The following is a 24,468-nucleotide window of genomic DNA, read 5'->3' on the forward strand; positions in this document are numbered from 1 at the left end:
GGCCGGTCCAACGGGGCTCGTCATTTTTCGTCCGCTGAAAGTTTTTGACCAGCACCCATGACCCAGGATTAATGGGATGTCCTGGAGCTTCAGAGACCTGAGGCAGGGTATCATGCACCTGTTGGTGTAAAACACGCAATTTAGCCGTCAATTCATACAAATAATCAAGCAGTACTGGGTGTTCGATCTCACTGTATTTTGTAGGCCTTGGCACTCCCCATATATTGGCCAAACACGATTTCATAGGGACTAAGTCCCACTCGTGAATGCACAGTCATTCTTGTTGATAGGAGTGCTAAGGGCAGAGCGTCAGGCCATTTAAGACCAGAACTCGCTTCGATCTTGGCTAATTTGAGCTTCAATGTGCCATTATAGCACTCTACTAGTCCAGCTGATTGGGGGTGATTTGCAGCGTGGAATTTCTGCCTTATACCTAGTCCCTCACATACATTCTTCATCACTCGTCCCACAAATTCACTCCCATTATCTCTCCATACCATTCTTGGCATTCCAAACCTAGGGAAAAATTCCTTGACAAGGGCTTTAGCTGTGGATAAGGCAGTTTTGTATTTTATGGGATATGCTTCTATCCACCTTGAAAAAGCACAAACAACAACGAGTACGTATTTCAAATTATTGCACCTTTCCATGTGGATGAAATCTAGCTGCAAAACCTCAAACGGATACGTTGGAGGCGCAAAATGATCAGCTGGAGTTGGAGTTCCCCTACCAGGATTGTATTTCAAACATACCATGCAATTTTTGACCACATTCTCTGCACACTTGGGAATTCCAGCATTCTGCCATACTGGAGCTAACAACTTACAAATCCCTTTCACACTGATATGCGCCGTTCCATGTGCCATCGTGACCACTGGAAGCACATATGCATCAGGTAACAACCATCGCCGGTGCTCTGACAAATCAATCCAACAACCATTTCCATCCAATTTTCCCTTACTTTCTTTCCACATGCTCAATTCTTTCTATGTGGCTTCAGCTTGAAGGGACTTCACACTCTCTATCGTGTCTTCACACATTCCAACATCACCAACCCATCTTGCAGGGCCTGCAACATACATTCGATTCGTCACATCTTTTGCTGTTTCTTTCGCGATTTCGTCAGCAAACGCATTACCACGACCAACATCATCAATAATCTTCTTGTGTGCACTGCATTTCACAATCGCGACTTGTAACGGTAAGGTCAGTGTTTCAAGGAGATAATTCACCAACTGACCATTCTGAATCTTAGTTCCATGCGAAGTCAGGAACCCACGTTCTTTCCACAAGCGCCCAAAACTATGGGCCACGCCAAAGGCATACTGACTGTCAGTATATATGTTCACTTTCATTCCTTTCGACAACACGCATGCTCTTGTAAGTGCAATTAATTCTGCTGCTTGAACCGAATTATGTGGTATACGTGCAGTTTCAACAATCGTGTGCAAAGTAGTGACAGCATATGCAGCAGTCGTATCACCATTCGGAAGCTTGAAGCACGAGCCATCCACCCATAAGGTACCATCGCACTCAACCAGGGGAGTATCTTTAAGATCCACCCTCCCTTTTGTTTCTTCTTCTGTTCTGAACAGACAATCATGCTGTTCAATCTCATCCGTGTCTGCTGAAATCGGTAATAATGTAGCTGGATTCAACGTATTGCACCTCTTTATGTGCACATGACTCGCTAGCAGTGTCAACTCGTACCCTGACAATTGAGCACTAGTTAAGTGCTGTGTCTTGGTCCTGTTTAACAATGTGTCCACTGCATGTGGAACCATTACAATCAACGTGTTATTCATTACTAACCCAGCAGACTGTCGAATAGACACAGCTGCTGCCACTGTGGCTCTCAAGCAACTTGGCAATGCCTTAGCTACTGGATCCAAAGTTGCCGAAAAATACGCGCATGGACGCTGTTTGTCTCCAAAAGACTGTGTCAGCACTGACAACGCAAAACCTTCTTTCTCGTGGACATACAATGTAAAAGGTTTACTGTAGTCGGGGGTACCCAACACGTAATTCCGAAAAACTTTTCTGACACTCTTCAGACCATGGGACGGGATTCGGTGTATCTTTGCATGTTAATGCTATCAAAGGTTTTGCCAGCAAAGAAAAACTCGGGATCCACTGCCTACAGTATGAAGTAATACCCAAGAAAGCACGCACTTCTCTCTGTGTTCTTGGCACGCTCAATTGTGCAATGGCCTGAATTCTTTCTGGGGTCAGTTTCCTTCCCTCTTTCAACAAGAGATGACCTAAGTAGGTCACTTCTTGTCGACAATATTGCATTTTTGAGAGAGACACTTTGTGATGAAAGGCAGACAAATGACGCAACAATGACAATGTAGCTTCTTTACAAATGTCCTCAGTATCCGCGGCGATTAGTAAATCGTCAACATACTTAATAAGGGTAGCACCACTGGGTAAGACAATTGCATCAAGCTGCGCTTTTAAAGCCTGACTGTATATTGATGGACTTTCACAGTAGCCCTGTGGAGCGCGTTTAAAGTGGAAGCTGCGACCTCCTAAACTAAAACCAAAAATATCCCTGCTTTCCTCTGCAATCGGGATGCTAAAGAAAGCATTCTTTAAATCAATCACTGAGAACCAAGCAGCGGAAACTGGGATCATAGTTAACAAGGCAGATATATCAGGGACAACTGGAAACTGTGGCACAACTATCTTATTTACCTCTCTAAGATCGATCACAAACCTGTAAACAGGTGGCTGAGAGGGGTCAGTACGTTTTAAAACAGGTAAAACAGGACTATTGCAAACGTTGCCTCTTATCTCTTCGATTACATCCTTTCCAATCAAGTCATAGATGATCGCCAACAACGCTTTCTCACCTTCATTAGAGATCTTGTACTGGGGAATGCGTGGCAATTTAACATTGGCTTTCAAAGTGACCACATATGGCGGTATTTCCAAGAGACCCACATCGTTAGGACCAGTAGCCCAAAGGACATCCGGGAGAGACGACAATTCAGCTGGCAGTCTATTCTTTGACATTGGAGAAATCACTTCCCTACCCAGTGTAAGTTGTACTCCCGAGGGGGAACAATATAATGTTGCATGTAATCTCTTTAACAAATCCAATCCTAACAGGTTTTCACCACAACCTGTTGTTAGGATAAGGGGTGCTTTCAGCTCACAAGGTCCAACAGAAAGGGGCATAGGACTAGAGATCGGGTTCCTAACCGGGGCGCCAGAAAAACCTACTGAAACATTCATTTCGCCAGACAAAGGCGCGCCAGGTGAGGTTCCGTGTGAGACGGGACGGCACTTTTTGAGTGGTGACGAATATGGATGAGTTTGGTATCTATGAACCGCAAATGACGAGTATAGTGGGTGTACGAAGTTTCGCTATGCAGCCACGTATGGTTCGCCTCATTTTTGGGTTCGTTCATCCGAACCCTCGGGTTCCATTTTAGATACAGCGTCCATTTTGTTTCTTGCCCTCAGGTAGCCAGCGAACGGGCTTTTTGTCCGCTTCGTGACCCTGGAACTCTCAAGCTAGTACGAAGGACACGTGTTTCTTTGAAGTAACTTTTACGATGTGGGAATGACACGAGTGAGGCAGATGGCCCCGCTCGAGGCTCATCCTGCCGCTCCGGTCTATTGTTTCAGCCACGCATACATTAGACACGAGGTCTTTGACCCCTCTATCGAGTTTCCTTTATTGCCCCTAACACTCTTTTCTAACCTGTTGTGCATCCTTGTCCTTTCCTTACATCTGTTTTCCGTCCTTCCTCTTAATGCGTTTATGGTTAGGATGGAATGTGTTTATCGCGGAGGGGATATGTTTTTACAGTTGGGAACCGGCAAGACTGTTGTAATTATGTTCCGGCCTCCTGAAACATGAACGCGACCCTTTTGAAGTTTATTGTGGGAACCGAGTTGTAACCTTTGTTCGCCATACTGTGCTATGGCAAAAATGTGTATAAAAGGAGCGACCCACTTCTACGAATTTGAAGCAGTCTCCGAGAACCTACACGTTGTGTACTTCTTGTGACCTCTGTATCCCTGCAGTAAATAAACGCTGATCTCTGACGTCGCTGGAAGTGTCCCGTGTCTCTGTGTTTGGTACGCCAGAACAGGTAACCCACGAAGGTTTCAGGTGTTGTCCCCTGGCACCGCTGGGTCTTAAGAATAACCCAGTCCTTCAGTTGGCGCCCAACGTGGGGCGACATCAACGGTACCGGTCCAAAGCCCGACGATCGTGAGGAACTTCATGTGAAATCTCCGAGGGAAGGTGCACCCCGCTTCATCGATCCAGTTGTCGAAATAAGTGGCCCGACGTCTTTTCCCGCGAAGATCCCCGCCTCCTGACGGCTGCGACGGACCGATGCCCTGACTGTCGACCTGTTTTGGCGCCTGGCGTAGTCCTTTGTACGGCGAGACGATCAACGGGCCTTCCTGGTGACGCCATTGTTCTTTCAGTTAAGTATTTGTGGGTCGCTCCCAGTATTGCTTTGTTGTTTGCATGGTTCCATAGCATTCGTGGTTCTTAGTTGTTGGGTTTTATTTGACGATTGCAATTGCCAAAAACCGAGGGTCTTGCATTTTTGCGAGGACATCGTAATTCGATAGCCCTTGAAGTTTGTATACTCGGTTAGTGTGCACGATGCCTGGCCGTAGTACTTTGTTTGGGTTTCTCAAATGTTGCAGCATGGATTCCCGGCTGGAGGATTCATGTCCGATACCTCCGGCTGGAACTCCGCTTTATGAGCTCTATAGTCGCCATGGCGTGGGTCCTATCGTATATAATGCATATTGGGTTCGTTACACTAAAAAGGATGGTGTCCTTAGTTGGCCACCTCATGGTAGTTTCGAGACTGCTATTTTAGATAACTTGGAAGCTAAATTATTTAAAAGGAAAGCTAGGCCGGCCATGTTTGATTCCTTCCGGTTATGGCGGAAAGAGGCCAAACAGAAAGAAATCAAACAGAATAAGAAAAATAAACGAGAAGGTGTTATTATGGTGATGCGCAATGCAGAACAATATCAGTTAGATAAAGATGAGAAAGAGCAGGAAGTTAGTGCTCGGCTTCACCACATGGCAGTGGACAAATGTTATCCGGCGCTACCTTCTACGAACGATAAGGCAGGAGAAGAATCAGTGGAAGATTCGCTTTTGTCTTATCTGATGAAATCGCCACCTCCCTATGCTCCTGATGTTATGGGTCCCGTTCGTCCACCTCTTCCTCAACCCGCTGGTTTGGCGGCTGCTGTTCAGCCCGCCGTTCCTCCCGTACTCCCGAATCCCCTTGGGCCACAGATCGTACATCCTCTTGTCCCGGCTTCTCTCCCTACTGCGCCTTTCCAAGTTCCTCCTCAGCCTGTCGTTCCCGCTACTCCTGCTGCTGCGTCTACTTCTACCGTTTCCACCCCTATGGCTGCTACGCCTGCATCTTCGTCTTCTTCTCCTTCTGTTCGTAGTCGTCTCTTGACTGCTGTTGCTTCTCTTTATTCTCCGCTCTTTGGGCCGATACTTGGCTCGACTCTTTCAGATGTTGCTCAAAGACGCAGCCAGCTTCCTGATGGTAGGGAACGTGAATCGTTGGTGAAAACTGCACGTAGGTGGATTCGCAACCCTGTTAAATACACCCCACGTGTAGTGTTCGAAACGTTTTCTCAGTTTAATGTGCCCACGCAACGGTTTGTGTTTGAAGAATTGTGTAAGTCATTGAAAGAGGAGTGGGACGATGATATAGCTGATGATATACCACCTGAGGTTTCCGAGCTACAGCTTCGGTTTGCCACGGGTGTCATTGTAGGTGACAAAGTTCGAGAGGCTCTGGAACGCTTGTTATCCTTTCGATGTACAGTGCAACCACGTGCACTGTTTAAAGACGCGACCGCAGAATGGATGGCACAACCTGGTCAATATCCTATGCGGGAAGTTCCCCCGGTATGGATGCCAGGTGATCCTGCTGCTAACCCTCCTGTCCCAGGCCATTTCCAGAGAGTGTGGATACACCTCCCTTGGAAGCGATCGGAAGTTTTGCAAGTGAAGCAATCCCTACCTGATCCCCGTAAGAATCCTGCAGGGTATTATAAGGAGCTGTCCCAATTGGTGGATGCTACTGTTATGAACCTAGCCGATATTGATATGTTGTTTGGCAATGTGGTGCCTCAGCCGATTTGGGCGAAAATTCGGCACGAGAATCACGTAGCCGAGCTAGGCGGTGACTGGGCTGCCCTTACAGCGGCAGATGCCCGGCAGGTCGGTGGGGCTAAACCCGAACAGATTATTGTGGCTTTGCCCCAGAGGATAATTACCCTCATGAAAACACTTATGCCTGCGATGCGCGTAAATTGGGATAAATTATCGGCGTGCAGGCAAAAGAGAGATGAAAGTGTTTCCGATTTCTTTACGAGGTTTGAGGAAGCGTTCATTGACCATAGCGGTCAGGACATGGGTTCCGAGGGTGGTCAGCGGCTGTTCGTTGATAAGTTTGTATCGAATTTGTCACCCGACCTTAGCAACAAGTTGAAGAATTCTGAGAGTGCGTGGGCTGTTTCTACCACTGCCCAAATATTGGCTACGGTCCAATATTACGAAAATAGAGAAAAAGAGGAAAGTGAGCGTGCAGAAAAGAAAACTAAGGATCTCAAAACTAAGGTCTTGTTGCAGCAAGCCTATCCATCGCGTTCGAATTTCAGTGATACACAGCAGCCAAACAGATCGCAATCACAGTTCTCTAGACCGCAGCCGCGCAATGCTTCGCCTGCGCCTCGCTTTGTGCTGGGATATAATCAGTGCGCGTATTGTCGTGGGGAAGGCCATTTGAAGTTTGATTGTCCGGTTCTCCGTGATAGGGCCAATGGCGTATCGGCTCGGGGAGGACGTAGCGGTCCTCAACAGGTCTCTCGTGGTAGAGGTCGCGGAGTTACCCAGAATCAGGCCGAACGCTTTGCGACGTCTTCGGATTCGCAAAATTGTTTCGATCGGCGCGAACAATCGTCCGGTCGGTCTGCACAGTATCATGTGGATGATTGCTATGTTGAGTGTGATGTTGATGCGGACGGTATCTATTAGGACAGCCATAGACAAAGGAAGGGAGAAGTATCAGTTCCGGTTGATCAGAGAGGGCCATATGTTGCAGTAGCCACTTTGGGCGTTGTTGAGCCTTTTCTGTTGGACACTGGTGCAGCAAAAAGTTCCATCATGCATTCAAAACTCCCTGGCGCGCCTTTGTCTGGCTTAACGAACATTTCCGTTGGATTTTCTGGCGCCCCCGTTAGTAATCCAGTTTCTAGCCCTTTGCCCCTTACAATTGGGTCTCATGAGCTGGAAGCTCCTTTGATTTTGACTACTGGTTGTGGTGAGAATCTATTGGGTTTAGATTTGTTGAAAAGGTTACATGCGACTTTGTACTGTTCTCCTGCGGGTGTGGAGCTCACGTTGGGTAAGAGCGTGATTTCCCCTATGTATTTATCGATCGACAAGCTCCCATCGGAATTGAGATCTCTTCCAGACTCTTTGTGGGCGACAGGTCCCAATGACGTGGGCCTGTTGGATATACCACCTTATGTTGTCCACCTAAAAGTTGGTGTGCGTTTGCCACGTATACCTCAGTATCGTATTTCCCTTGATGGTGAAAGGGCACTGTTAGCGATCATTTACGATCTGATCGGCAAAGATGTTATTGAGGAGACACGAGGTAATGTGTGCAATAGTCCCGTGTTGCCTATTCTGAAACGAACGGATCCCTCCAAGCCTCCCGTGTATCGTCTAGTTATCGACTTACGGGAGGTGAATAAAGTAGTTGTTCCGCAATTTCCTGTGGTGCCAGACATTACAGCTTTACTGACTCTGATTCCAGCCACTGCATCATGGTTCTCGGTCATCGATCTGAAGAATGCGTTCTTTAGCATTCCAATTGCTGAGGAAAGCAGAGATTTGTTTGGTTTCTCATTAGGTGGTCGTAGCTTCAGATTCAAACGCGCTCCACAGGGCTACTGTGAGAGTCCATCAATCTACAGTCAAGCTCTTAAGAGTCAGCTTGATGCGTTTGTGTTACCGGCTGGTGCAGCCTTGATTCAGTACGTTGATGATCTGTTAGTTGCTGCTGACACTGAACAGCTCTGTAGAGCCACTACAGTGTCCTTGTTACAGCATCTCTGTGCTTTACATCATAAAGTGTCACCTTCCAAACTACAATATTGTTGTCAAGAAGTTACCTATCTCGGTCACTTATTGTCAAAGGCGGGAAGAAGGTTGACCCCTGAACGAATTGCAGCAATTGCTCGAATGCCTGTGCCAGCAACTCAGAGAGATGTGCGTGCCTTTTTAGGTATCACGTCATACTGCAGACAGTGGATCCCGAATTTTTCACTGTTAGCGAAGCGATTGGTAGCTCTCACGTGCAAGGACGTTTCAACTCCTTTGCCTTGGACGGAGGAATGTCAGAAAAGTTTTTCTGAACTACGTGATGCGCTGTGTTCGGCTCCTGTGTTAGGTACTCCTGATTACAGTAAGCCTTTCACATTATACGTCCATGAGAGGGACGGTTGCGCGTTGAGTGTCTTAACGCAACAATTTGGTGATAAGCAGCGTCCGTGTGCATATTTTTCCTCGACCTTAGACCCGGTGGCTAGAGCGTTGCCAAGTTGCTTGAGGGCGACAGCGGCAGCTGCGGCGTCTATTCGGCAGTCCGCAGGTCTGGTCATGGACAATATGCTCATAGTAATGGTTCCGCATGCAGTTGATACTCTCTTGAATCGGACAAAGACTCAACATCTGACGAGTGCAAGGTTGTCCGGGTACGAGCTGACCCTTTTGGCAAGTCACGTACAGATCAAGCGTTGTAATGTACTGAATCCGGCGACATTGTTGCCGATTAATATGGAATCAGATGATGTGCTACCACATGATTGTTATTTACGGACTGAGGAAGAAACAAAAGGTCGTGTGGACCTGAAAAACACTCCTTTGTCAGATCCTGATGGTACTTTGTATGTGGATGGCTCTTGCTTCAAATTGCCGAATGGCGATGTGACGACTGCGTATGCTGTGGTGACGTTGAGTACGATTGTGGAAACTGCAAGATTGAACCAGAATTCCGCGCAAGCGGCAGAGTTAATTGCATTGACAAGAGCGTGTGTTCTGTCGAAGGGAAAGCGAGTGAATGTGTTTACCGACAGTCAGTATGCGTTTGGTGTTGCGCACAATTTTGGAAGATTGTGGAGAGAAAGAGGATTTATGACATCGCATGGTACAAAGATCCAGCACGGGCATCTCGTGAATGATCTTTTGGATGCACTTACGTTGCCTAAACAAGTGGCGATCGTCAAATGTAGTGCACATCGGAAAGTGACGGATGATGTTGGTCGTGGTAATGCATTTGCGGATGAGATTGCTAAAGAAACGGCTAAGAATCTTGCGACTCGAATGTATGTCACGAGTTCAGTAAGGTGGCCGACGGAGACTGGTATGTGTGAAAATACTGTTGAAAGTGTGAAAGAAATTCAGAATGAAGCTACTGAAGCTGAAAAGACCAAGTGGAAAGAAAGTACAGGGAAATTGGATATGCATGGATGTTGGGTTGACCTGACGGAATGTCAGAGGTGGATGTTACCGGATGCATATGTATTAGCTGTTGTGACGATGGCTCATGGGTTGTCACATATTAGTGCGAAAGGAATATGTAAGTTCTTGTCTCCTGTATGGAGGAATGATGGTATCGCTAAGTGTGCCGAAAGAGTGGTTAAGAATTGTATGGTGTGTTTGATGCATAATCCCGGAAAAGGCACCCCCACTCCACCTGGTCATTTCGCTCCTCCTGCTTGTCCCTTTGAGGTTATCCAGTTGGACTTCATCCATATGGAGAGATGCAATAATCTGAAGTATGTTTTGGTTGTGGTTTGCGCGTTCTCCAGATGGATTGAGGCCTATCCTCTTAAGGATAATACTGCCCTGTCCACAGCAAAAATCCTGCTGAAGGAATATTTTCCTCGGTACGGAATGCCCCGGATTGTATGGTCGGATAATGGAAGTGAGTTTGTGGGAAGTGTAATGCAGAGTGTGTGTAAGGGCCTTGGAATACGACAGAAATTCCACAGTGCTAATCATCCTCAGGCAGCGGGTTTGGTTGAAGGGTACAATGGTACCCTGAAGCTGAAACTCGCTAAGATTCAAGCTACGACTGGTCTGTCATGGCCTGATGCCTTGCCTCTGGCTCTCCTATCGACCAGAGCGACTGTACACTCTCGAGTAGGGCTCAGCCCATATGAGATTGTGTTCGGTCGCCCTGCGAATATTTGGGGAGTCCCGAGACCTAGGGCTTTTGATAGTCTTGAATATCCAATGTTGATCGATTACTTGCATGATTTGACCACTAAACTACGGTTAATTCACCAACAGGTCTTTGAAGCTCTACCAGCGCAGACAGAGGGTCCTGGACATCAGCTTCGGCCAGGAGATTGGGTGGTTACCCGAAACTTCGGTCGGAAGCGTAATTTGGAGCCCAGATTCGTCGGACCCCACCAAGTCTTGTTGACGACGAGGACAGCGGTTCGACTGGCGGGCCGGAAAAATTGGGTTCATGCCAGCCACACAAAGAAGGTACCGATCCCCTTACCAACCGACGGTTGGGTGAGAACTGGGATTTCGGCCGCAGAAACTGAGACTCCTTTGCGCTTTGTGCCATTTAGTGACGCTCACCCTGTGGAGGAGGATTCGTCATTGTCAGATCCACAGGTGGAGTCATTAGTAGCAGAGAACACAAGGTCCGACTCGTCATCTGTTTCATTGAACACTGTTGCGCCATCTGAACAATTGTTCGTAGAGCAAACTCGACCTGGAAGAAGTCGATACTTTCTTCGTTCAAGGACTAATAAAAATTGACAGTATAGTGGTCTTTAACGTTACGAATATTATGAACAATTACATCCTTTCTTTCTGAGTTTTTTTGTGCTTTTCCACTGCTAAGAGACTTGTAATAAATCGAGGAAACCTCGCCATCCGGGTCACCGTAGGGCCGTGCGGGTACTTCTTTCTGTTTAGCAGGTTTCTGACGTTAGGTTGGTTACTTTTGTCGATCTCTGGGAACTCCTGGGGATTGATAATCGCTACTCAGAACGAAGTGCGTCAAGTACGTCACGGACGGTTTGTAGAGGATGGCATTCTCTAAGCTGGTGGAAGAAGAAAGGGTGTTGGCACAGAGATCAGAGTTATGGAGGGTTGCACGAACAAAATGTTTTCTGTTTCAGGTGTTTCTATTGTTCCTAACTGTATCCATGTTATTGGTGGGTGGAGTGTATTTCGGAGTATCACAATTCTTTCCTTCTGTTTCACCTACTTTTTCTCCTGACTCAAGTTCCCTCACCACTGTTTCCCCACATTCCTTTCATCCTTTGCCTCAACATGAGCAGGTTAGACGTGCGGAATTCATGAATAATTCCTTTATTCAGCTCCTACATCAGCATCAGCTGGTGGTGAATACTACCAATTGCTGGGTATGTGGGTTAATGCCACACACTATGGATAGGGGTATTCCGTATTTGGTCCTTCCATACAGCTCCCAGGGTTCAGCTCGAGCATTCCAAACTATGTTTCGCAGTGCACTAGATTCCTACCCCAGTCGAGAGCCACGGTCTGTCAACTTTGGTCCTGGGCCGTACCACAAGCCTTTGGCGATAGCCATAGCAGATCTGGATAGAGATGTTATTGATGCATCACTCATTCCAGATGAAGAAGTGCAGGCCTATAAGGATCTGAGTGAGACTGAGTATAGTACGTCAGTGGGTGATAGACAACTTAAGAGCTCGTCCCCAATATGGATTGTACCGCACCTTGGAAATTTCTGTTTGCAAGGTTTGGGTCGAAATCCGAGAGCACAACTTGGGAATAGTGCTTGCACTGAAACGTATGTCCTACCGATGCTCTCCTCCCCTGTTTTTCTGACTGCTAAGGGCACCTATTTTGTGTGTTATGAACGCGCATATACATGGTTACCCCGCGATTTTTCGGGTACTTGTTATATTGCGAATCTTTTGCCTCCAACCTTCACAGTTGCTTCGGACTACCACAAAACTAGAGTCATGAGAGGCGTTATTAGCAAAGAGGATACTGCTGGTCAAGAAGCAGGAGACTTCTTTAAGGGTTTCTTGCCGTTTTGGGGACCTATGGTTAATAGTAGGAACCTGAGACAGTTGACCCGTGTGGTAGAGTCGACTGCTAATATTACTGCAAATGCCCTTGGTAATCTAACAGCTGAACTACAGGCGGATAGACTCATGACGTTGCAGAACCGTATGGTTCTAGACGTTGTTCTCGCAGATAGAGGGGGCGTGTGTAAAATTATCCATTCGAGTTGTTGCATTTTTATTCCTGACAATGCTCCAACTGTTTATCAAGCCATCTCGAAGTTGCACAAGATTTCCGAGTCCATACACGTGGACGAAGGTAATTGGACGCTCCTAGGATGGTTTTGGGGCTTGATGTCAACCTGGGGTTGGAAGATTCTGATGATCATAGGGGCTGTTGTAGCGTTTCTGTTCACGTGTTGTCTTTGTGTGCAGTGTGGTCCTGCCTTATGTGGCCTATGTGCTACGACGTGTATAAGACGGCCATCTGTTACCAAGGAGACATTGATGAATAGAATGATGTTCCAGCAGCATCTGAACGATCTGATGAATATTGATATAGATTCCGATCTTGACTAGTGCTTGCCTACATGAGGGCAAAAGGAGCGTCTGAGGTTCCGTGTGAGACGGGACGGCACTTTTTGAGTGGTGACGAATATGGATGAGTTTGGTATCTATGAACCGCAAATGACGAGTATAGTGGGTGTACGAAGTTTCGCTATGCAGCCACGTATGGTTCGCCTCATTTTTGGGTTCGTTCATCCGAACCCTCGGGTTCCATTTTAGATACAGCGTCCATTTTGTTTCTTGCCCTCAGGTAGCCAGCGAACGGGCTTTTTGTCCGCTTCGTGACCCTGGAACTCTCAAGCTAGTACGAAGGACACGTGTTTCTTTGAAGTAACTTTTACGATGTGGGAATGACACGAGTGAGGCAGATGGCCCCGCTCGAGGCTCATCCTGCCGCTCCGGTCTATTGTTTCAGCCACGCATACATTAGACACGAGGTCTTTGACCCCTCTATCGAGTTTCCTTTATTGCCCCTAACACTCTTTTCTAACCTGTTGTGCATCCTTGTCCTTTCCTTACATCTGTTTTCCGTCCTTCCTCTTAATGCGTTTATGGTTAGGATGGAATGTGTTTATCGCGGAGGGGATATGTTTTTACAGTTGGGAACCGGCAAGACTGTTGTAATTATGTTCCGGCCTCCTGAAACATGAACGCGACCCTTTTGAAGTTTATTGTGGGAACCGAGTTGTAACCTTTGTTCGCCATACTGTGCTATGGCAAAAATGTGTATAAAAGGAGCGACCCACTTCTACGAATTTGAAGCAGTCTCCGAGAACCTACACGTTGTGTACTTCTTGTGACCTCTGTATCCCTGCAGTAAATAAACGCTGATCTCTGACGTCGCTGGAAGTGTCCCGTGTCTCTGTGTTTGGTACGCCAGAACAGGTAACCCACGAAGGTTTCAGGTGTTGTCCCCTGGCACCGCTGGGTCTTAAGAATAACCCAGTCCTTCACAGGGAGTTTTGAGTGCATAATTGAACTCTTTGCAGCACCAGTATCGAACAGAAAAGGCTCTGACACACCCGCTGTAGTCACCTTAACATACGGTCCACTCTGATCCACTGGCACTGAAACAACTCCCTCTCTTTGTCTACGGCTGTCCTAGTAATCATTACCTTCAGCATTTCCATCTTCTGCATAATAGTCGTTATTATAGTACTGAGCTATCCCACCAGTTACATTGGCCTGCTGATCAAAACTGTTCATCGTATTTTGAGGCGGAAGAGGACGCGCGTTCTGGAGAACATTCCCACGCCCTCTACCCCTAGGAGGTAGCTGACCACCTCTACCTCTCGCGCCATAAGCATTATTCGTGCGCTGCAACAATATAGGACAACTATACTTAAAGTGACCTTCTTGTTTGCAATACAAACACTGATTGGGACCCACAGGAACACGCGGTTGGGAATACCCGAACCTTTGCGAGTTACTCTGAAACTGTTGGGGTTGTTGATAGTTACTCTGACCTTGCTTATAGTTATTCTGATCTCCACGTGGCGGGTAAGCCTGCTGTAAAAGAACCTTCGTGTTTAATTCTTTTGTTTTCTTGTCTGCTCTATCCTTCTCATCTTTATCCCTATTTTCGTAATACTGTGCAGTAGCCAGTATTTGCGCTGATGAAGAAATAGCCCAAGAACTCTCTGAATCTTTTAATTTCTTACACAACTCGGGGAGTAAATTATGCACAAATTTATCAACAAATAACCGTTGACCACCTTCCGTACTCATGTCTTGACCACTGTGGTCAATAAATGTTTCTTCAAACCTGGTGAAGAAATCAGACACTGTTTCGTCTTTCTTTTGTTTGCATGCGGATAATTTATCCCAATTCACACGCATCGCTGGCATTAAAGTCTTCATGTAGGTAATAATTCTACCAGGGAGTTCTGCTACTAAGGGCTCAGGTTTCGCACCACCAACTTGTCTAGTGTCTGTAGCAATGATATTAGCCCATGTGCCACCTAGTTCTGCAGCATTACGAATCAATCCCCACAAAGGCTGCGGAACAACATTCCCGAACAACATATCAATGTCAGCTAAATTCATGACACACGATTCTGCGGTTTGTGATAACTCCTTATAATATCCTGCAGGGTTTTTACGGGGGTCAGGCAATGTCTGCTTAAGCGCTATCACTTCACCTCGCTTCCATGGCACGTGTACCCAAACACGCTGAAAATGTGGCTGAACAGGTGGATTAGCATTTGCATCACCAGGTCTCCAAACTGGAGGAACCTCACGCATCGGATATTGGCGCGCTTTTACCTTTTTCCCTACAGGGAACTCCTGTTCGAACAACGACTGATGACAATCCCCATTCCTGAAGGACAACAATGTCGTAACTGCTCTATCAACATCGCGCCCCACAATCGTGCCTTTCTCAAAATCGAACCGTACATGACACAACTCCTGCGGGCTTGAATCTAGACCATGGTCTTCCAATTCCTCACAGAGGAATTCACACATTTTCTCGAAAACGTATCTCTGTTTTGGTGCTTCCCATTGATGAAAAACATTTACAACAGATTCCACATCATATCTTGAAGGAAAAACAACCCATTTATGTGCCATGCGGTCTAATACTTCTTTCTCTTCAGAACCTGGCAGCTGACTATGCAACTGCGTACGTTGTGGACCAGGGGTCGTACTAGATGACCCGAAGAGAGGTGACATGAAACTAGTGACCGCACTAGCTATTCGTTGTCGTGTAGAAGGAGAAGTTGAGGCAAGAACAGGGGGAAAAACAGAGGGAAGAAAAATGGGTGCAGATACAGGTACAGGGGTCGTATCAGGAAGAGCGCTGAGCGAGGAAGCTGATGTTCTAGGTAAAGTCGCAGGGAGTGCAGAAGAGATAGGCAGCGAATCCGGCGGCCCTTGAGAGGGCTGCGCCGTAGGCATAGGAGCCGGCTGAGGGGGAGCTGGAGGCTGCGGGAAGGCTTGCGGCAAATTGACTAGAGGCTGTAAATTTAATGGTTGCGGAGGTGCTGTAGCACTCTGCACATACGGGGGTGGTGAACTCAGCAAATGTGACATTAGGGGATCTTTCTCCTTTTCTCTTGACGCATCTTGCTGAAGGGGCGGCAAAGCTGGGTAGCATTTATCAATCACTAGTTTACGTTGCCTGTGCAGCTGCTCATTCATTTGTTCTTCTTCATTATCTTTAAACTGTAAGGCTGCTTGCATTATCGACATACCTTTCTCTCTTTTATTTTTCTTCGCTAATTTAATTTCTTTCTGTTTGGCTTCCTTTCGCCATAGGCGGAAAGAATCAAACATCGCCGGCCGGGCTTTCTTTTTAAATAATTTAACTTCTAAGTTATCTAGGATTTCTGTGTCGAAACTACCATTTTGGGGCAATTTTAAAACACCATCCTTCCTGGTGTATCGGATCCATACTTCATTATACGCAATGGGCCCCACGCCATGTTTCACATAAAGCTCATACGTTGGAGTTCCAATTGGAGGAACCGGACACGAATCCTCTAATCGGGAGTCCCTATTACAACCCAAACAAAACAAATTTCCAAATATACTAGAACCAGGCATCTTCGCTCACTAGTCTAGTTTCAAACTTCAAAGGATTATCGAATACGATAGTCTCGTGAATACACGAGTCCTTCGGCTTTGGAACTTGCAAGTTCCAAATCAAAAGCGATCCTGAAGGGATACCAAACTAAGAACCAAACTAAGAACTGGGAGACGCTCCACTTATACTTAACTGAGGTATCGATGACGTCACCAGAAGACTTGTTAAATCGTTTCGCTCTACCAAATCATCAAGGGTCCAAAACAGGGCGATAGTCAGGGCAGCAGTCCTTTGTAGCCGTCGGGACGAGGAGAACCTCGCAGTAAAGACTTTCGGACCACGTCGACATGCAGGGGTCGATGAAGTGACGGCCTTCCACCAGAATTTTCACACAAAGCTCCTCACAAACCTCTGGCTTGGACCGGTACCGCTGAAATCACCCTATGTTGGGCGCCAACTGAAGTACTGGGTTTTTCAGAACCAACCCAGCGGTGCCAGGGGACACACCCAAAGACTTCCTGTTTCAGACCACAGAAACACAGAGTCTTCTAGATGACTTTAAAGATCATATTTATTGGCTGCAGACCAATCACAGGTATCCGAGAAGTACAACACGGCGTATGTTCTCAGGAGACTGCTCCCAACCAAAAACCAGTCTTTTCTTATATACAAAATATTACGCTCCGGGCAACACCGCCCCTACTTTACAAGTGGTCGTTCACATATTTTCGCTTCAAAGAAACAGCACAGTCATGATGATAATCCCACATTTCAGCTCGGTCAGCACATAATTATTTACCCAGCGAGGCTCAGAACCCTCATCAGATATCAGCAGACCCCAATAAAACGGACACCTCCTACTCGTAAAATAAGCCATAAAGTGGGAAACAGAGTCAGGTGTGAAAGAGATTGCTCAAGGTTCGTGTGGGAAAAACGACTTTAGTGTGTGTCAAGCCCTGGTGCTAATCCCATTTGGCCGCAGTGAAAGGAACTGGCCGAACAGGACTGACCTCGGGCAGTGGAGTCAGTTTGCACAGGTCACAAAGAAGTCACAGAAGGTGTGCGTGTCCTTTAGGCCTAGGCATGTCCTTAATTCGCTGCCTATGTGAGGGCAACCACAAAATGGTTACCGTTCTAAAATGGAACCCGAGGGTTCGATATGTAGTGTCGTATACACGGTGCATTCATCGGTGAAATATGACGAAAACCCTCATAAATACTGCATTAGTCATTTGCGGTTCGCTGATACCAAAATCGGCATGGTGGGACCATGCCTCCAACATGGTTCCGAAATTTACAGTACCACATCTCGCATTATATGGAACGGGGCGGAGAGTATGCCATTCACTCGCACCCTAGCCAAGGGCACAGTGTATGGCAATTGCATCCATTTAATGAACAAAGGGCCAATGCCCATTCGTACCAAAATTCGGAAGAGGTATGGCCATTCGAGCGAGTCGAATGCCTTTGTAGCATCCAGGAATACCACCGCTGCCTGTACATCAGGGTGCAAATAATGTAAGACTGAAAACACAGTTCTAAGGTTGTGGGATGTGGATCTGCCAGGTATAAAACCTGATTGATCCAGCAGCGCAATCATTGGAAGTAAAGGTTGCAGCCTATTCGCTAACAATTTTGCCAAGATTTTAACGTACACATTAATAAGTGACAGAGGTCTATATGAGTCTAATTCGGTTTCTGACTTACCTGGCTTGAGTAAGGTAATAATGATAGCTTCACACATTGACTGAGGCAGAAGACCGATTTCATGTGCCTCCAGCAAGGAGTTTGGGCGCCAGTTCGTCGGCATATGTTTTGTAGAATGCGGTCGTCAAACCATCGGAGCCGGGGGCCTTATCCAAAGGCATCTTTGACATCTTCCACTGAGAATGGTAGGTGCATATATTCTCTGTGTGTCATTAAACCACACCAGTGCCACCGAATCCAGGAACTCCTGCACACCCTCTGGACAAGCAGTTTGTGTGGCTGTGTAGTGATTTGTATCAAATAAGGAAAACACCTGTAGAATCTCTGAGGAGCCCCTGACAACTTCACCCTGCGAACTTCTGATTTCCGGGACAAAAGCCGCAGAACGGGGGACACGAAGCATACCAGCCAGTGTTCTTCCCGGTCTATCACCCTCCCCATACCTCCAGGCCTCCGCATATTTCGCCAGAAACCTCACCTCCCTCTGTGCTTCCTCTTCATATTCCAGCAGCTTAATCTTCAGCTCAGCCAAGAGGGCGGTTTCCCCATCCATTTGTATAGGCGCCTCTAAATCTTTAATTTGTGTCTCAATATTGCACAGAGTTGTTCTAATGTCCTTGAGGACGACCGCCTGTCGAGAGATACAGTGCCCCCTAATGGCAACGCTTCCAATAGTGAGGCCACCGTGTCGACTGACCCCGTGTTAAGTGTGAAGTAGTTCTTAATGAGTGGTGAGTTAGGGCAAGTAGGACATTGTTATTGAAAGGTAAGCCAGTGCAAGTGGTACAGTTTTAATGAGGTAAGGTAGCATAAGCACTTAAGCACTACAGTGTTAATGAGCGGTAAGTTTGTGCAAGTCGGACAGTGTGTTAATGAGAGCTAAGGTACAGCCAGTAGGAAAGTGTGTTAATGAGAGGCAAGGTAGTGCAATTAGGATAGTATGTTAGCAACAGGTACGGTAGGGCAAGTAGGAAAGTTTAAAGAAAGGTAAGGTAGGGCAAGTAGGACATTGTTATTGGAAGGTAAGTCAGTGCAAGTGGCACAGCTTTAATGAGGTAAAGTAGCATAAGCAGGACTGTGTTAATAAGCAGTAAGTGCGTGCAAGTCGGACAGTGTGTTAATGAGTGGTAAGGTAGTGCAAGTAGGACAGTTTTAATGAGAGGTAAGGTAGTGAAAGTAGGAGAGTGTGTTAAAGAGAGATATTGTATGGAAGTAGGACATTGTGTTAATAAGAGGGATGGAAGGAAGTGCAAGTCAGACAGTGTGATAAACATACCATAACAGGTGTATTTGTATGGCACACGTTCACCCGGAGGTATCCTGGTGCTGAATAACAGATGTTTATTGTTACCCAACTCAATGGTACTCATTTTATCGACCTAAGATGGATGAAAGGCTGAGTGGACCCGCCAGGATTTGAGCCTGTGATCTTGAGTTCGCAGGCCCCTGCAATGGATGCATTAGTCCACTGAGCCAGCAGAGGTACGGCAGTGCTAGTAAGACAGTGCGTTATTGTGAGAGATAAGTTAGAGCAAGTAGGACAGTGGCAAGGAGAGGGAAGGTTCTGCACGTGGGACAGTGTTAATGAAAAGTAAGCTAGAGTAAGTAGGACAGTGTGTTAATGAAAGAAGGTAGTGCAAGTAGGGCAGTGTGTTAGTGACAGGTAAGGTAGAACAAGTAGGAAAGTGTATTAATGATGGATAAGGTAGTGCAAATAGGACAGTGCGTTAGTGAGAGATAAGGCAGTGCAAGTAGGACAGTGCGTTAGTGAGAGATAAGGCAGTGCAAGTAGGACAGTGTTAATCAGAGGTATGGTAGTGCAAGTAGAGCCGTGTGTTAGTGAGAGGTAAGGTAGAACAAGTAGGACAGTGTATTAATGAGAGATAAGGCAGTGCAAGTAGGGCCGTGTGTTAGTGAGAGGTAAGGTAGAACAAGTAGGACAGTGTATTAATGAGAGATAAGGCAGTCCAAGTAGGACAGTGTGTTAATGAGAGATAAGGCAGTGCAAGTAGGACAGTGTGTTAATGAGAGGTAAGGTAGAGCAAGTAGGACAGTGTGTTAATGAGAGGTAAGGCAGTGCAAGTAGGACAGTGTGTTCATGAGAGATAAGGCAGTGCAAGTAGTACAGTGTGTTAATGAGAGGTAAGATAGTACAAATAGGACAGTGCTAATGGTAAGATAGTGCAAGTGAACACTGTGTTGGTAGTGGTAAGGTAGTGCTAGTAGGGCAGTGGAAATAAGAGTTAAGATTCTGCAAGTAGGAGAGTGTATTAATGATAGAGGTGGTATGGGAGTAGGACAGTGTGTTAATAAGAGGGAGGGCTGTGCAAGTTGGACAGTGTGATAAAGAGAGGTACAGTAGTGCAGTGCAAGTAGGACAGTGCTAATGAGAGTAGTGCAAGCAGGACAGTGTGTTAGTGAACAGTGATGCAGTGCAAGTAATATTGGCCCGACTCACAAAGGTAAACTTACACTTTTCTGAATTCACAAAGGTAAACTTAGACCACAAGTTTAACTTTACTAGTAGTAACTTACCTTTGTGAATACCGAAAAGTAGTAAAGTTAGGGCTTGAGTCACAAAGGAAAACTGAGACAAAAGTCTAACTTTACAACATTCAATATTCACGAATGACATTTACGAGTAGTAATGTTAGGCTTCTGTCTCGGTTAAACTTAAGTTTTAGTCTCAAGTTTGACTGAGACGCAGCAAACTTAATACCAAAACATAAGTTAAACTGAGACAAAATTCTAACTTTACTTCTCGTAAATGCCCTTTTTGAATACCGAAAATCGTAAAGTTAGATTTTCGTCTCAGTTTACCTTTGTGAATCGGGCCCTTAGACTTCTGTGAATACAGAAAAGTGGTAAACTTATCAAAAGTGAAACTTAACCGTTGTGAATCCGCCCCATGGTGTATATAAGTAAAGAAACTATAGCAAGCTTGTTAATAGCCAAGGTTAAATATTCTAGGAATAGTACAAACATGCGGCAACCACACTGTTTGTAAATGTCAACAAAAAACACTTACTTATGAAAATGATTGATTACATTTTATTATTTATTTTTATATTATTTTGCTTGTCTGATCTTTTTAGATTACATTAACAAGTGCAGAATAAATAGATAAATACATCTTTTATATACATTAACATCGAATAACAAGAACATCAAGATCATACAAACAGTTTATCTTGGATACTTAACAATTTTGACGTTGGTAAGCGGTAAATCACACCACTACGCGCGTTTCGGCACTACTGCCTTCATCAGGAGACCGTCAATACCCAAAAACTGTATAAGGTAAGACATAATGGTTACCAAAAGTTTACACACATATTATATTCTCTTCTTCATCATTTACCTAGAATATTTATTTATCCTTATTTTTACTAAACCTGACAATAATTGTTTAATCCATATCATTGATAAGACTGCAAGCATAAACATGTACATGGTGTGTCAGTGAGCGGTAAAGTAGTGTGTAAGTAGGAAAATGAACTAATGAGAGGTATGGTAGTGTGAAAGTAGGGCAGTGTGTCAGTGAGTGCTGAGGTAGTGCACACGTGTGAGAAGTTGGCCTGGCATATGCTGGTCACTAGTTATAGTGGCCACCTTGCACCAGTCCAATTCGACTCTTATGGTAGATAGGTTTAAGACAACCTTTGAAAGAAAGCTATCCTAGTGGTAGCTGTGGAGAGCAGCCTTCAGGCTAAGTCTCAGAGGAATGTAAAGCAGCTTGTTTTACCTTATAATCTCTTGCATTACCAAATGAAAGGACACCACACAGGTATAAATATCAAATATATATGTATTTATTTCTAGACACACTCTACTAATCTCTTTATGAGATTAGAAGTCAGGTACACATTCAAATGTCAACAGTTCTCAATAAATTAAGCACAAATATGGCTGGAGCCCTAGGGGCGTACCAGACCATATACGTAAAATATGGGTTAACGAAGTCGACTTGCAAAATGACAAGGCCTAGGGCCTGGGAAATCGCTGGGGCTTCACTACTGCAGTGTTAGCAGGTAAGTAAGAAGCCCACGGGAGACGCGTGCAGTGTGTGAACACAGCCGCGGGTTCCCTATTGGTTTCAATGGTGCAAGTCGCGGTTTGAATTTTAAAGTTCTAGGGCACTTCGAGGAAGTTAACAAGCAAGCCACTTACAAGGTAAGTACTTCGAGGGCCAACACACACTTGGGCAACGAAGTGCACGAGTTACCTCACCCAGGGAAGCCGGGTGCATAGGTGTATTTTGGTGTCGGGTCGAGTCGCTGTTTTCTATGGAGACCAAAGAAGACTTGCTGCTTGTGACGACTGGAGAAGTGTCCGGTGGAATCTGAAGGTGGATTGAAGATGAAGAGGACCTGAAAATTGAAGGGACAGTGTTCAAGGTCACTTGCCAGTGACCGGTGGCCAGCAAGATGGATGACCACAGATGTCGCGTTGATTCAGGTCGTCGATGGTGTTTTGACTCTTCGCTCATGAGGTCCAGGAGGGATCGATGATGACCAGCAGCTGTATTCTGAATGCCCACAACGTCTGCAGCTAATGACAGTGTCAGCAAAGGGATTGGAGCCAACAAGCCTTGGCAACTGCAAGTCTTGTGTAGACTGAAGAAAGTCGATGATGCAAACCAGAAAGGTCTGATGGACTCACTCAGGAAGGGTAAGGGAGGGCAGGCCTGGAGCAACCAGTAGAGCCCTTTGAGTTGATAAGAAAGTCTTCGGGGGACTCACTAGCCAATGGGCAAGTGATTGCAAAGACACCACCTCAGGAAATGCTTCACAGAAGCCCACGGTCACTCGGGACAGGGTAGGCAGCTGATTTTTGGTGCAATGCCTGCTGGATGGTTGGGCCACAAATGTTCCAATGCACAAGTTCGTAGAACGTTGTTTAGGGATTGCACTCAACAATAGTGCATGGTCCCCGGGTATTGCTGTTCCTCGTCACTAGTGGGGTCCACTCACCAAAGCTTCACTGGGGACTCACAATGGCCATCAGGAAGTCAGGAAATCCACTTCCAGGGCAGCAGGGACTTCGAACTCTACCGGGAGCGGGAAAGTTTGCAACCGTTGATTAAGGTTTTTGATGCCAGCCAAGCAGGGGAGTCACTCCTTGACTCCAAGGGAGATTCTTCTGTCTTCCAAAGATAGTGGAACATCGAAGGGCCAGGATTCTTCTTTGTAGAGCATCGTCCAGGGTTATCTGATTCGCAGTGGCAAAGCTTGCTATCTGATAGTGAAGATAGGGGAGGGACTAGCTCTATGACCACTCCTCTAGGAGGGTCAGGGTAGGGGGTGGTTACACCCACTTCCCTTTGTCCAGTGTCATGCCAGAGCAGGGACAGGTAGCCCCTGAACCGGTTTGAGCTGGCATATGCACAGAGGAGCCTACTGCTCCCTCAGTGCAGGACTTCAAAGCACTCTAAGAGTGCACCCACCCAGCTCCAATACACTAAATCCTGTCTGGAAGGTGGTGACACCTCCCTGTGACAGGATGCCTTTTGTTGGGCCTCCCCCACTGCGAGTTTCAGTCAGCAGCAGGAGGGCAGTTGAACTTAATACCAAAATATAAGTTAAACTGAGACAAAAGTCTAACTTTACAACATTCAATATTCACAAAGGGCATTTACGAGAAGTAATGTTAGGCTTCTGTCGCAGTTATACTTAAGTTTTAGTCACAAGTTTGACTGAGACGCAGTAATTTTGGTCTGAGTTGAACTTAATACCAAAACATAAGTTAAACTGAGACAAAATTCTAACTTTACTTCTCGTAAATGCCCTTTTTGAATACCGAAAATCGTAAAGTTAGATTTTCGTCTCAGTTTACCTTTGTGAATCGGGCCCTTAAACTTCTATGAATACCAAAAAATAGTAAACTTACACAAAAGTGAAACTTAACCGTTGTGAATCCGCCCCATGGTGTATATAAGTAAAGAAACTATAGCAAGCTTGTTAATAGCCAAGGTTAAATATTCTAGGAATAGTACAAACATGAGGCAACCACACTGTTTGGAAATGTCAACAAAAAACGCTTATTTATGAAAATTATTGATTACATTTTATTATTTATTTTTATATTATTTTGCTTGTTTGATCTTTTTAGATTAAGTTAACAACTGCAGAATAAATAGATAAATACATCTTTTATATACATTAACATCGAATAACAGAACATCAAGATCATACAAACAGTTTATCTTGGATACTTGACAATTTTGACGGTGGTAAGCGGAAGATCACACCACTACACGCGTTTCGGCACTACTGCCTTCATCAGACCGTCTATACCCAAAAACTGTATAAGGTAAGACATAATGGTTACCAAAAATATTTAAATGTGTTTACATACATATTATATTCTCTTCTTCATCATTTACCTAGAAAATTAATTTATCCTTATTTTTACTAAACCTGACAATAATTGTTTAATCCATATCATTGATAAGACTGCAAGCATAAACATGTACATGGTGTGTCAGTGAGCGGTAAAGTAGTGTGTAAGTAGGATAATGAACTAATGAGAGGTATGGAAGTGTGAAAGTAGGGCAGTGTGTCAGT

Source organism: Triturus cristatus, chromosome 3_2 (assembly GCF_964204655.1).
Source record: "Triturus cristatus chromosome 3_2, aTriCri1.1, whole genome shotgun sequence".
NCBI classification, from domain to species: Eukaryota; Metazoa; Chordata; class Amphibia; order Caudata; family Salamandridae; genus Triturus; species Triturus cristatus.